Source organism: Vombatus ursinus, unplaced genomic scaffold (genome assembly GCF_900497805.2).
Source record: "Vombatus ursinus unplaced genomic scaffold, bare-nosed wombat genome assembly UNPS02014791.1, whole genome shotgun sequence".
NCBI lineage: Eukaryota > Metazoa > Chordata > Mammalia > Diprotodontia > Vombatidae > Vombatus > Vombatus ursinus.
In genome coordinates this window covers 34904496-34920183 of record NW_020954569.1, presented here as the reverse complement: position 1 = coordinate 34920183, position 15688 = coordinate 34904496, and the positions used below count along the sequence as shown (strand labels likewise).

At 34.4% G+C, this 15688-nt stretch overlaps 2 pseudogenes; one reads left to right on the top strand and one right to left on the bottom strand.

Moving 5' to 3' along the window:
- Nucleotides 1-8014: 8014 nt before the first annotated feature.
- On the bottom strand, nt 8015-12182 carry LOC114047861 (annotated as a pseudogene).
- Nucleotides 12183-12214: 32 nt separating this feature from the next.
- On the top strand, nt 12215-14913 carry LOC114047860 (annotated as a pseudogene).
- Nucleotides 14914-15688: the final 775 nt, after the last annotated feature.

Here is a 15688-nt window from a genome sequence, read left to right as displayed (position 1 = left end):
TTTCTTTCTTTCTTTCTTTCTTTCTTTCTTTCTTTCTTTCTTTCTTTCTTTCTTTCTTTCTTTCTTTCTTTTTTTACAATTTCTTGATTTCTCATAAAGTCATTAACTTCCTTTTGCTCCATTCTAATTTTTAAGAAAGTATTTTTTTCAGGGAGCTTTTGGACTTCCTTTTCCATTTGGCCAATTCTGCTTTTTAAGGCATTCTTCTCCTCATTATCTTTTTGGACCTCTTTTGCCATTTGGGTTAGGCTATTTTTTAAGATGTTATTTTAATCAGTATTTTTGGATCTCCTTTAGCAAGCTGTTGAATTGTTTTTCATGATTTTCTTGTATCACTCTCCTTTCTCTTCCCAGTTTTTCCTCTACTTCTCTTAGTTGTTTCTCAAAATCCTTTTTGAGCTCTTCTGTGGCCTGGCACTGATTCATATTTTTCTTGGAAGCTTTGGATAAAGGAGCTTTGACTTTGTTGTCTTCTTCTGGTTGTATGTTTTGATCTTCTTTGTCACCAAAGAAAGATTCTATGGTCTGACTTTTTTTGCAAAGTTTGCTCATGATTCCAGACAATTACTTGAGTTTTAAATTCTTTGTTAAGGTAGGAGTCTGCTTCTAGCATGGAGAATGTACTGTCCCAAGCTTCAGGGGTTTTGTGCAGCTGTTTCAGAGATACTTCTAGGGACCTGTAAGTTTTCAGTTCTTCCAAGTTGGTATGATCAAGGGCAAGGTATTTACTCCTTTCCTGGCCTGTGCTCTGTTCTATGAGTGACCACAAGCACTCTCTTCTACCTTAAAACTGTGAGGAAGAGTCGCTGTCCACTGCCACCACAAGCTCCACTATGCCAGCACTCCTCCCAGGATTACCCAGAACTGTGACCCAGAACCAAGCACAAGCAAAGCAAGAGAATCCTGCCTCAGCACCAGCAAAGAGATCCCTGCAATCCTCCTCTGATCAGCCACTTGATTCCCCTTAAGTCTGGGCAGGAAGCTCCAGAAGCAGCCACCACCCTGGGTGCTGGGACTGGGGCTGGGACCAAGCTTCTCTCTCACCATAGTCATTTACTTTTCCTACTGACCTTCTAAGTTTTCTTCGGCATTTGTGGGTTGAGGAGTCTGGAAACTGCTGGAGCTGCCCATGATTCAGTCCTCTGAGGCCTGCTCCAGGTTCACTGAGGCCTGTTTTGCCTGCACACCGAAGCTGAACTGTGTTTCTCTCCCAGACTGGCACAACATACCTTTCTAATCAACCATTCAGGTTATCTTGGGCTGGGAATTTGTTTCACTGTCTTTTTGTGGGTTCTGCTGTTCTACAATTGTTTAGAATCATTTTTACAGATATTTGGAGAAGTTTGGGGGAGAGTTCAAACAAATCACTGCTTTCACTCTGCTGTCTTGGCTCCATGCCCCATCATTATTTGCATTGTTGAAGAGAATCTCCCTATTAAGGATGTCACAGTTTGGTTAAAGTATTGGAGTAATTTTTTTTTTTTTTGTGAGGCAATTGGGTTTAAGTGGCCTTCCCCAAGTCACACAGATAGTAAGTGTAACGTATTAGAAGCCAGATTTGAACTCAGTGACTCCAAGTCCGGTGCTCTATCAATTGTGCCACCTAGCTGCCCAAAATATTGGAATCTTTAGGAAAGAAAAGGAACATATAAGGGTGGTAGAGATGCTAAGCCAAGTGCAATTTTTTTTATGTCAAAAGTAATTGAAATCCTATTTGATTTGAATCTTCCAGAAGAAGAGGATAAAATAAATATTTATTTGCAACATTTAGAATTTATTCATGTTCTGGTATAGTAGAAGAAGCCAGGATTAAATGTCAATTCTGTAACTACTTACATGAAATTGGGCAAGTCACTGAATCTTTGTGGACTTCTGTAAAATGAAAGGGATAAAACTAGATAACTTCCAACATCACTCCATTTCTAAATATTGTAATTATAAACATATAGAAGCCAGAAAGCAGAATCTCTAGGAAGGTGGCCTTCTGCTAAATGGATATCATCTCATCTATCTTCATCATAGTTCATATAGTCAAAGCTCAGAGAATGGAGTAGGACTTTTATAAATCAAGATGGAAGGTAATAGAGTTGAAATATAATTTTATTTGCTTGAAACATTATCAGAGGAGTAATAACAGGCTGACACTATTTTATTTGTAACCGAATTCATGTTTTCTCCCTTTAGAACACAAAATTTAATGTAACTACCATATATCCCAGTCATGCTAGCCTGAAAGTAGAGAGAAGTTGAGAATGTGCATTAATCTCTAGCTCAATTTTGTGCATTGTTGCCCAGATGTGGAAACATTTACTAGACTTTGAGGAGATGTTACAAATCCTTTGAGCTCTTATTCCTATATTCTGTGTTGTCTTTTTGTGAGGGCCATAGCCTTCATTTCCTCCAGAAATATTTGATAAGGATATACTATTTATGTCATATAGAAATAAATGTATTTTATTTATCTTAATTTTTCAAGTCTTATGGAAAAAATAATAGCACACTGACTTTTTTCTGCAAAGAGAGCAACCTTTCTAGCTTATGAAAATTCATGCAAAATACCAATATTTATGGCTATATATATATATATATCTACAAAGCTTGTAAGGTACAGTTAAGAATGACAAAAGTATAATCATAGAGCCAGGAAGGATTGTAGCTGAGATTTAGTCCAATTAGCTACTGGAAGACTAAATGGTCTCCATGACATCCCCCTCAAATGGCCATCCAATTATCTTCCTGAAAACCTCTAAGGCAGGGCATCTTGAGAAAATAAACAAAGATTTCTCATAATATTATAGAACAAAAAAAATACAAGAATCAGGAAACATGATGAAAGTGTTTATATAGCAACAGAAGAAAGTCAAATTAGAATGATTAAAAATGATTAAAAATAAATATGGGATGAATTCTCAAAAGGTAACAGTTGTTCACTGAAATTCTTATTTATCTCAAAAGATAAAGAAAAATAAAGAGAGCTCATATATTCCTCACTGTTACATAGAGGAGGTTCAGGTTGAATAGAAAAGTGGCTGTGCCTTAAAGGTGGTGTAAATTGTAGCATCTATGCTACCATAATATATGTACAAATATTATGTATTCATTTCCAATATCTCCATTCATTCATAAATAAAAAAATGTCATAAATACAGAGAAAAATGTGGACACATCTAATCTATTATGGACCATTTTTAAGCTACTGTATTCTTTAGTATTGAAATTAGAGACAACAGGCACATATCATAGACTCACAGACAGAGAATAAAGATATCTCTTTCACATGTAGGGGTTAGGAGTACAATACCCCCTTGATCTGGAAAATGTGTGTAAAAATTTTTGGTTCTCCCTTAGTACCAGAGAAGAAGTCTGAATCTTTGATTTTTTCTTTTGTGGGGTGATGAACTGTTTTTTGTTTGCTTGTTTAAATCCTAAGCCCTGTCCCCAAGGAGAATGCCTTTTAAGAACAAGAATATGAAATGTCACAAATATGTATAAGACAAGGTAGAATGCAATGAGGCAAAGAAGTGATCCAGATGAGGTGTCATAAGAAAATCTTAATAAGAAAAGACAACATTCAGGTTGGGGGAAGAGGAAAAGATTTCACAGAAGAGTTGGCACCTAGGTTATATATTTTAAGAAGAATATGGAATGGTGGATATGGGAAAGGCAACTCCATAATTAAACCAAATTTGCTATTTATTTCAAAATTACAATTTTTAAAAATAATTCCAATGATATTCTTCACATAAAATTATTTTACTAAAGTAAAACAAATATATCTTAAAAACTTAGGAATCATGATGAGTATTAAGGTCTAAATGTAAAATTGATGATTTGTTGATGTTATAAAACACATAACAGGTGTTTTAATTGAAAATATAACTATGTTTCTTGCTCCACACTTGGTCATCACAAGTTTAATAACATTACTGAAAAATTACTTAAAACACTACACACTTAGAATCATTTAAATAGTGGGCTTTATTTAACACTAAATTAGCAAATTTTCACTACACTTAAAACACACACACATTTCTCTAAAGTACTATGTTTTTTTCAATCATTTTCGGGAGCTGGTTTGCATGAATATGGGGAAATGAGAGAAACCAGAGCAAAATGTACAAGAGTTGGTAGTCCAGCTTTATTGGTATGTGGACTATGCTAAAGGCATTGGTGTTAACTATGAACAGAAAAGTGGTTGGAGACATAGATGATAACCCTAAGTGACAGAGTAAGAAGTTTGATTTTTTCATGCTCCTGTATTTCAGGCTTCTTTATGATGGGCACTGGGATCCCCTAGGAATGTGTGGCATGACCCTAGAAAAGTCATGAAAATGGAAAATGAATTGCCCTGGCAATCCAGGCAATCCAGTTTGGCCAGAACACAACATGCAGGAAGGACATAGTGTGAAATAATACAGGAAAGATAAGTTGTAGACAGTTTGTAAATTGCTTACATGAAAATTTAAGAAGTGTGTATTTATCTAGATGCAATGATAGCCACCAAAAGTTATTGAGCTGAATTGAATTCAATTAGTTGGGTAGAACCAATTAGAAACTGAAAGCTTCTGATGGAAAGGCTCTTATCACCTCAGGAGATGTTTGGATTCACATATAATTAAAATCTGACCTGCTGACCTCTGATTGTCTTTCCAATTTTAATATTGTGTATTTACAACCACTTATCTACTTTTCCTCAGGAAATCATAGGTTCTTAGTGTGATAAAGGAGTTCCGATGCCACACAATTCAAAATCTAGTTGGATAGGAATCTCTTGTATGAAATCCTTGAAAAGTAATTAACTAATTTCTGCTTGGAGCTTCCTTATTCTTCCTCTTAACTTCTACTCCTGTCCACATTTTCTGCCCTCTGAGACCAAGCAGTTGATTGAGCTCAGCAAATCAAATTTGGGATATTTTGTTCACTACATATAAGTTACAAAGAAAAAGACTTAGACTTGATGTCAGGAAGAAAAAAAAACTTCACAGCTAGAGTTAACCACAGGGTAGTGGACATAGTCATGAAGTAGTGGGTTTCCTCTCACAAAAGCCTTTAAACACTGGTTGCCACACTTGTCCTATATATTTCAGAAGGAATTATTGTTTAGTTCTGAACTACAGTGATAGCCTCTAAATTATTTTGCAACACAAGAATTCTGAGATTCAGAGAAGAAAGCTGACACCCAAAATTAAATGACTTGCTTAGGGTTATGAAGGTGCTAAGGACAGAGTTGGTTCTTGAACCCAAGTCTTCCAACTGAAATCCAGGGATTATTCTATAACTCTTTTTATGAATAATTTCAAATGTGCAATAAATACATACAAATACATACACACACATACTCACACATATATAGTTCTATGCCATTCATAGTTGATCATCACACAATGTTGCTGATACTGTATGCAATGTTTTCCTGGTTCTGCTCATTTCACGTTGCATCACTTCATATGAGTCTTTCCAGGTTTTTCTGAAAACTTCCATTTCATCAGTTCTTATTGTACAATAGTATTCCATTGCATACATATACCACAGCTTGTTCAGCCATTCCCCAATTGATGGGCATCTCCTCAATTTCCAATACTTTGTCACCATGAAATGGGCTGATATAAATATTTTTGCAAATATAGGTCCTTTTCCCTTTTTTTAATCTCTTAGGGACACAGATCTAGTAATGTTACTGCTGGATGAAAGGGTATGCAGTTTGGTTGCCTTTTGGGCATAGTACCAAATTGATCTCCAGAATGGTTAGATCAGTTCACAACTCTACCAAAAGTGCATCAGTGTCCCAACACTAGTATGAACATAATGAATATGGTAATACTAGGTTACTATGGTCATTGACTATGGTGTCTTGTGTACCTAATTTGCTGCACTGATCCATCATTCTATTTCTCAGCCAGTACTAAATAGTTTTGATGATTACTACTTTATAATACAATTTGAGATCTGGTATTGCTAGGCAACCTTCCTTTGTATTTTTTTTTTATTAATTCTCTTGATATTTTCTTCTTCCAGATGAATTTTGTTGTTATTTTTTCTGGCTCTATCAAATATGTTTTGGTAGTTTAATTGTCATGGCACTGAATAAGTAAACTAGTTTAGGCAGAATTATCACTTTTACGATATTGACTCAGCCAACCCATGAACCATGGATATTTTTCCAATTGTTTAGGTCTGACTTTATTGGTATGAAAAGTGTTTTGAAATTGTGTTCATATAGTTCCTGAGTTTGTCTTGGCAGGTAGATCCTCAAGTATTTTCTACAGTTATTTTAATTGAAAATTATCTTTCTATCTCTTGCTCCTGGGCTTTGATGGTCAAGTATAGAACTTCTGATGATTTATGTGTGTTTATCTTATATCCTGCAACTTTGCTACAATTTTTAATTATTTCAAATAGTTTTTTAGTTGATTTTCTAGGGTTCTCTAAGTAAACCATCATATATATTTTGCAAAGAGTGATCATTTTCTTTCCTCATTGCCTTTTCTAATTCTTTCAATTTTTTTCTTCTCTTATTGGTATAACTAACATTTCTAGTACTATATTGAATAATAGTGGTGATCATGGGCATCCTTGCTTCAGTGGTGAAGTGCTTCTGTGTAAGCATTTCAGCTTATCTCCATTACAGACAATGCTTGCTGATGGTTCTAAATAGATACTGTTTTAAATAGATACTGTTTATCATTTCAAGGAACACTCCCTTTATTCCTATGTTCTCTTGTGTTTTTAATAGGAATGGGTATTGTATTTTGTCAAAAGCTTTTTCAACATCCGTTGAGATAATGATATGATTTCTGTTGATTTTGATATGCATATGGTCAATTATGTTGATCATTTTCCTAATATTAAACCAACCCTGTATTCTTGGTATAAATCTCACCTGGTCATAGTGTATAATCCTTGTGATATAGTGCTATAATCACCTTGCTAATATTTTGTTCAATTTTTTTTTGCATCAATATTCATTAGGGAAATTAGTCTATAGTTTTCTTTCTCTGTTATAGCACTTGCTGGTTTAGGTATCAGCACCATATTTGCATCACAAAAGGAGTTTGGTAGGACCCTGCCTATTTTTCCAAATAGTTTATATGGCATTGGAATTAATTGTTCTTTAAATGTTTTGTAGAATTCACTTGTGAACCCATCTGGCCCTGGGAATTTTTTTTTAAGGGAGTTAATTAATGCCTTGTTCAATTTCTTTTCCTAAAATGGGTTTGTTTAGGCATTCTATTTCCTGATCTGTTAATCTAGATAATTTACATTTTTGTAAATATTCATAGATTTCTCTCAGATTCTCAGATTTATTTGCTCAAAAATTGATCAAAATATTTCTTAATGATTGCTTTAATTTCTTCTTCATTGGTGGTGATTTCATCCTTTTCATTTTTGATACTAGATATTTGGCTTTTTTCTTTTTTTTAATCAAATGAATGAAAGACTTATCTATTTTTTTTCATAAAACCAGTTCCTAGTTTTATTTATTACTACAATTTTTTTCACTTTCAATTTTATTAATCTCACCTTTAACTTTTAGCAATTTCCAATCTGGAGTTAAATTAGGAATTTTTAATTTGTTCTTTTTCTAGTTTTTTTTTTAGTTGCATGCCCAATTCATTGATTTGCTCTTTCTCTATCTTATTGGTGCAAGAATTTAGAGAAATGAAATTTCCACCAAGTACTGCTTTAGTTGCATCCCATAAATTTTGGAACGTTGTCTCATTGTTGTCATTCTTTTTTTTTGTTTGTTTAAAATAATCTGATTTATTAATTTTAAAGTACAGAAATTTTAATTAGACTTGAGAACTCACAACTTGTTATAATTTATTTTCATAATGTCTTGAAAATAAAAAGTTAGATGCATTATAATTAGAGTACATACTCTAAATACAGATTGTGGAATTCTTATATTTTTGGTAATGGAGCAGATATGATGCTAATTAAATGTAGCTAGTTTCTTTTTCAATATTCTTCCTCAGTAAAGGCTTCAGGTTATTCTTTATTCACTAGCCTGAAACTAGAGATTAGCTTGCCATTTCTTTTCAGGTGTCATTGTGCTTGATAGTTTTTTCCATCTTTTTCTAATTTGTTCAAATGAAAGGAGAAGTTAATATTATCTGCTTTATATAAATGCTCAGGAGTGTTCTTATAAATCATCTTTAAAAGGTTTGTTTCAGTAAATAACTTTCCAATATTATCATGAAAAAAATTAAGGATTTGATGTTCCCATGCATTTCTGTGAGAAATGTATTCTCGAATTTTAGCTTCAGCATCATTGATGACTGGGCCATGTCCTGGGTATATTAGATCAACTTTAACCTTTAATAGTTTTTCTAAGGAATTAATGAAATCATAAAGATCTTCAAATATCGTTGTTCCTTCTCCTAGCATGCAGTCTCCAGAAAAGAGAGCATTTTTCTCTTCTAAAAGTAGAGTCATATGATCATCAGTGTGTCCAGGTGTGTATAGAATTTTGAGAGTGGCTCCTTCTGTATTAATCACATCTCCATCTTTCAGATAAACATATTTTTGCTCCTTATTTCCTATAACTTCTTCCATAAAGAGATTGTGTAGAAGCTTTATAATGTGATATGTAATGCCTGTGTTGATGCTATTACATATGTCTAATATGCCTCCAGTATGATCCTGGTGCCAGTGAGCCACTATAATTTCTTGGATTGATGTGTTAAATTCAATCAGTGCTTGTTTTAAACAGTTGATATAATTTGGAATTGATGGTTCACCAGGAACCATAAGAATTCTCCACCCAGGAGGAGAGCTAGTCAATGAATGGCAAGACTATTGTCATCTTGTCACCCAACCCGCTGTGGTGACTGAGACCAGCAGAAAAAGCCTTGAAGTCGGGTGCTGTTGTGCAGGAGGGGTGGGAAGGCTTGGCTCAGAAGTAGTGAATAGGTCAGGCTCCTGTTGTCATTCTTTTTAATGAAATTGATTGTTTCTTTTATTTGTTACTTGACCAACTTATTCTTTAGAATTATGTTATTTAGTTTCCAATTAATTTTAAATATATATATATATATATTTCCACTGCCCTTTGTTGAATATAATTTTTATTTCATTATTATCCAAAAAATTCATTTAGTATTTCTGCCTTTTTACATTTGATTTTGAGGTTTTTATGCCCCAATACATGGTCAATTTTTGTTTAGATGCCATGTGCTGTTGAGAAAAAGGTATATTCCTTTCTGTTCTCATTCAGTTTTCTCCAAAGGCCTGTCAAATCTAACCTTTCTAATATTCTATTCAATTCTTTAGTTTCTTTCTTGTTTTTTTTTTGTTGGATTTATTGAGTTGCAAGTGGGGACATTGGAGGCTCCTCACTAGTATAGTTTTGCTGTCTATTTCTTCTTGTAACTCACTGAACTTCTTTAAGAATTTGGATGTTACGCCGCTAGGAGCATATACGTTTACTATTGATATTACTCCATTGTCTATAGCACATTTTAGGAAGATGTTGTTTCCCTCATCTCTTTTAATTAGGTTTATTTTTGCTTTTACTTTGTCTGAAATCAGGACTGCTACCCCTGCTTTTTTTTTTTCACAATAGATTCTCCTCCAACCCCTTACTTTTACTCTGTGTGTCTCTCTGTTTCAAGTGTATTTTCTGTAAACAATATATTGTAGGATTCTGGTTTTCGATCCACTTTGCTATCTGCTCCTGTTTTATGGGAGAGTTCATCCCATTCACATTCACAGTTATGATTACTAATTGTGCATTTCCCTCCATCCAATTTTTCCTCCTGTTTGTCCTCTCTTTTTTCACCCTTTCCCTCCTCACCAGTGTATTGCTTCTGTCTACTGCTTCCCCTCTTCTGACCTTTCTACTGTCAGTTCCCCCACTTTACTTAATTTCCTCCCCTCCTACTTCCTTGGTGGGCAAGACAAATTTTTTAATTCAACTGATTGTGTGTATTTTTCCCTCTTTGAGTCAATACTTATGAGAGTAAGGTTCAAATAATGCTTATCACCCACCTTCCCATCTTTGCCTCCAATATAATAGGTTTTTTTGCACCTCTTCATGTGAAATAATATAATCTATTCTCCCTCTCCCTTCCATCTGTACCCAGTCTCATCCCTTAAATATTTTTATCATTCCCTCAAATCCACCTTACACCCATACCTCTGCCTATGTATATTCCTTCTAGCTATTCTATTAGTGGTACATTTATAAGAATTACAAGTATCAAATACATGTACAAAAATATTTAAAGCAGCTCTTTTTGTGGTGGCAAAGAATTGGAATTTGAGAGGATGCCCATCAATTGGGGAATGGCTGAACAAGTTGTGGTATATGAATGTAATGGAAAACTATTGTGCTATAAGAAATGATGAACAGGCTGACTTCAGAAAAACCTAGAAAGACTTGTATGGTCTGATGCTGAGTGAAGTGAGCAGAACCAGGAGAACATTGTACACAATAAGAGCCACATTGTGCAATGGCTAATATTGATAAACTTAATTCTTCTCAGCAATACTAGGATCTAAGACATCTCCAAAGGCCTCATGATGGAAAATGCTATCCACATCCAAAGAAAGAACTATGGAGTTTGAATGCAGATCGAAGCATACTATTTGATATTTTTTTTCTTCTGTTGTGTTTTGTTTCCTCTTTCTGGTGATTCCTCCTATTCTAATTCTTACTTACAACATCACTACTGTGAAAATAATGTTTAACAGAAATGTATATGTATAGCCTATATCAAATTGCACACTATCTTGGGGAGGGAGCTAGAGAGGGAGGGGGAGAAAAATTTAAAACTCAAAAGCATATGGAAGTGATTGTTGATAATTCAAAATAAATTAATAAAAATGAATGCAGAAAGAAAGAAAAAATTAAAGAGAAAGGACTAGTCTATTAAGTTCATAAGCTGAAATTGGAATTCTATGTTGAAGGTTGAATAAAAAGACATCTTAATAATAATAATAATAAAAAGCATTACAAGTATCATATTTCCATGTAGGGATGTAAGCAGTTCAACTCCATTGAATCCCTTATGTTTTCTTTTCCTTTTTTACCTTTTTAGGCTTCTTTGGGGTCTTTATATTTAACATCACAGTTTTTATTCCTTTTGTTTTCTTCTTATGAAAGCTTGAAATCTTTCTATTTCATTGATGAACATTTTTTCCTTTGAAGTATTATGCTTAATTTCACCAGATAGGTCATTCTGAGTTGTAGTCCTAGCTCCTTTGCCTTCCAAAATATCATGTTCCATGACTTATGATCCCTTAATGTTGCAGCTGCTAAGCCCTATGCAATCCTTATTGAGGCTCTCCAATATTTGGATGTTTCTTTCTGGTCACTTGCTTTTTTTTTCTTGACCTGATATTTCTGAAATTTGGCTATAATATTCCTTGGAGTTTTTAGTTTGAGATTTTTTTTTTCTTGAGGTCATCAGTGGATTCTTTCAATGCTTATTTTGCCATCTGGTTTCGGGATTTCAGGGCACTTTTCCTTGAAAATTTCTTGAAAGATGCTGTCTAGGCCTTCCTTTTGATTATGGTTTTCAGGTACTAAAATTTCAATGATACTGACATCATCTCTCCCAGATCTATTTTCCAGGTCAGGCATTTTTATAAGGTATTTTTATATTTTCTTCCATTTTTTCATTGTTTTGAATTTGTTTGATTGATTCTTAATGTCTCATAGAGTCATTAGCTTCCACTTGCCCAACTTTAACTTTTAAGTAGTTGTTTTCCTCAGTTAGCTTTTGTACTTCCTTTTCCAGTTGGCCAATTGTACTTTTTAAGTTGTTTTCTTTTCCCAAATTGTTGACTCTTTTTTCATAATTCTCTTGTATCTCACATTTCTTTTCCCAATTGTTCTCCTACCTCTCTTGTATGATTTTAAAGCTCTCCCATGAGTTCTTTCTGGGCTTGAAATCACTTCCTAATTTAGTTTGGGGTTTTGCTCATGGGTGTTTTGACATTGTTGTCCTCTTCTGAGTTTGTGTCTTGATCTTCCCTGTCAACATAACTTTTCATGGTCAGATTCTTTTTTATTGTTTTTTGCTCATCTTTATTTTTTTTCCTTTTTTTAAAATTTGAGCTCTCCTCCCAGGGTGGAAGGGACACTTTCTCAGGCTTCTTTTGTTAGGTGCTACAGCCCTTAGCACTTTACCTGTTGCTGTATTGATGTTGCCCCGAGGCCCATGGAAAACTCTCATGTCTGGTGCTGCAATAAGGGGATGGAGTGGAGATGGCTGGAACTGCTGGAGGCCATAGGGGTCTGGCAGCTTACCTTATACTGAACTGGGGTCCTAAGTGCCAGTGTCTGGTGTGTGCTGAAGCCAGTGGAGCTACATTGAAGCATGTGACAGAAGACTTTGCACTGAAACCTGCCTGCTTAGGCGTTCATATCATTGGCTTCTACTTGTTTGCCCAGGGCTATGCTGAAGAATGTGGTGGTTTTTGGAGCTGGATTCTTCTCTTTCCCCTGGGTGTACTGGGGGACATGAGGAGTCCTGGTATTGGTGTTTGCACGCTCAGTTGGACTGTACTCAGGCTCTCTTACTGTTTTGTTGAGATGGGCCTTGCTACTGGCTACTGGGGCACTCCTTGTCCTAGACCATGCCTTTTTGCTTTTTTTTTTTAACCTGAGAGAGATAGACCTTTCCTGATGATCTTCCACATTTCTTGGGCCCAAAAGATTGTTTCTCTTCATCATTTTACTGGTTCTGTTGTTCCAGGATTTGTTTTGGAGTACTATTTTATGGCTATTTGGGGTGAATATAGGAGAGTTACAGCAATTTACTGCTTACTCGACCATCTTGGCTCTCAGAAGTTTGATCTACTTACCTTGCTTTAAAAAATAAACTTTCCCCATAGACATCACATTGAGGATGAAGCGCATGGCTCATTCATACACCCAAGCTATGTCCTTTAAGAGGAATTACCTGGGAGTGGAGATTAGAAGACAAAAGGACTGAGACAAAAAGAGTGATAGGATAATATTTAGAGCTAGATGAAATGACAAATTTCAATGTCTATTCCTTAATTTTATGTTGATGAAACAAATCCAGAGTTGTTCAAAGAAATACACAAAGTCATAAAGATTGTAAGTGACATAATCTGAACTCAGTTTATCTTACTTCAAAAGAAGCATAATCTATTGTACCAAATTATCTCCTTCCTATAGATGCAGGATAGGTTTCCAAAAAGGAAGCTTTCAAACTGCATATTGAGGAGGGCTTCAAACATTTCAGATTATTTTGACTAATCCATTTCAATTCATCTAAGTTGGCAGAATTTATTATGAACTGATTTTACATGCTGTAATCATTATTGTCAGGACTTATGGCCATATTACTATCTGCAACTCCATGATATTTCTTCATGTTATTGAAAGGGCCTTCTCTATCAATAACTCAAAGTTGAGAATGCTGTCCTAATTGATATATTTGTTAGTGACTTCACCACATTTACATATAATTTTCACATGTGCATAAATTCAACTAAAGGTCATAACAATAGTGGCATTTGATTGTGACAACATATGTTGGTTGTTAATTAAATCTGAGCTGTGTTGTTAGGTTGAAAGAATTTGACAAGCTTGCAACTTTTGCTTTTCATTTTATCTTCTTGAGATGTCAAATGATATAATTCACAAGAAGTGTTTTTGTGAGTAATCACTTGTCATGTAATTAATTTTCCTTTGGGGAGGAATTTGTATGAGTTTGTTTACTCTTTTCTTTTTACTATGGTAATTGTCTATAGACCTTGCTTTACTTCAGTTCCTTTGAATTATTAAAAGGTCTTCATTTTTTTTCTAGGAATGTTAATAGTAGTCTGTACAGAATAAAGAATTATAATGCATTCCTTTGACTTAAGCCCAAGTACACTTATCTCTACTTTTACATCCAAATTCTCAGAGAAAAAAAAAGTCTTATAATGGAGACAATTATTTGCTTTATATCCTCACAGTCTATCACATTCAACTTTAAATGAGACAATTGAGTCCATAGCCTTTTTTTTTAACATTGCATCTAATTGGTTTCTTCTCTCATTGAAATTTCCTTTAAACCTTGATAACCAGTTCTGTTTGAAGTGTTAGGTGTCTTAGTTGTTATAATTTTTGCTAATATAGAAATATGTATTAATATCTTTGACCTTTTTCTTTTAAAATTCTTTGAAAGTACAAAATCTAGTTACTTAAATCTGGTTTCCTTCAGTTTTTCAATGTCAAATTGGAAGAGTATTGTTGGATAACATAAAAGCTATAGAGTAGTAACATTTGTCATGAGACAATGTTCTCTGGAGGATAAGGAAATATTGTTGATCCAATATGAATGGAAGAAAGAAGATGTTTTCATACTGGATAATGTTCTTACACATTTTTTCTGAGGGATGAGCTTATATCTAAGGAAATGTATAGACATATTAGTATGGACTTATTTTCTTTGTTAAAAACTAGTGTAGTGCTCTTTGTTGAAGGTATCGCCACTGCAGCTTCATGGAATCAACAGCTGCCTGTCCTCCTCCTGACTCACCACTGATTACTGTCACCAAGGAATAAGTCAGTCAGGAAGCCACTCCACTGCCGTGGCATTCAAAGACACTGGCAAGACATTTGTGGAGCCCAAAGTGACCATTCACCGACTCTGGATCACCCTCACCAGCTGCAATGTGAAATCCCTTGAGAAAGTGTGTGCTGACCTAATTAGAGGAGCCAAAGAAAAGAACTCAAAAGTGAAGGGACCTGTTCAAATGCCCACTAAGACGCTTCAAATCACAACTAGAAAAATTTGTGGTGAAGGTTCAAAGACTTGGGAACACTTCCAGATGAGAATCCACAAACGCCTTATTGATTTGCACAGTCCTTCTGAAATTGTTAAACAGATCACTTCTATCAGCATTGAACCAGGTATAGAAGTTGAAGTCAACATTGCAGAGGCCTAATCAATCACCTCTTTTAATAAATTGATTGCAACTATTAAAAAAAATAGTGTAGTTACAATACGTAATCATAAGATTTTGAATGAATCGAATCATGACCTAGACTATTTAAATAGTATATAAGTTGATATATATATATAAAGAGAGAGCTTAAAGAAACATCCAAAGTGATCTAATCTACCTCCTTATTTTACTGATTTAAAAATCAAGATCTAGCATGCCCAAAGTCACAAAGATAATAAGTGACAAAGGCAAGATTCAAATCCAGGCCATCATATTCCAAATCACGCTCTTTCCTATATAGTACAGAACTTCTAAAGGACCACAAGTCAAGCAACCTCTATGAGGGCAAGCATGTGTGCTACTTTGGTGGGGCAATGGAATAATAAATCCTTGAAGGATTAAAATACCAGTAGTGCTATCATATCACTTTATGCTTTAGATAAGAGAGCAATTGACTGTGGCAAGAAATAGAGTGCATATTACAAAAGTTAGGAAAATTCATTTGGCTAATGACTTTACAATAAAGGGGGACAAAGGAAGATGACCACATATTTAATTTGAATACAATGAATTACAATAAATATACAAAGGGAAAAGAAAAAATAATCAAGGATATGTATGATATTTCTAAAGGGAAAATTACTGGTCAAGAGATCAAGAACATTATGTATATGCCAAGATTATAATGCATCATTGCACATTGTAAGGAGGGGAAAAATATTATATGTCTTTATTGAAATGTGGCAATTTTTTTCTTTTTCTTTATTTATTTTAA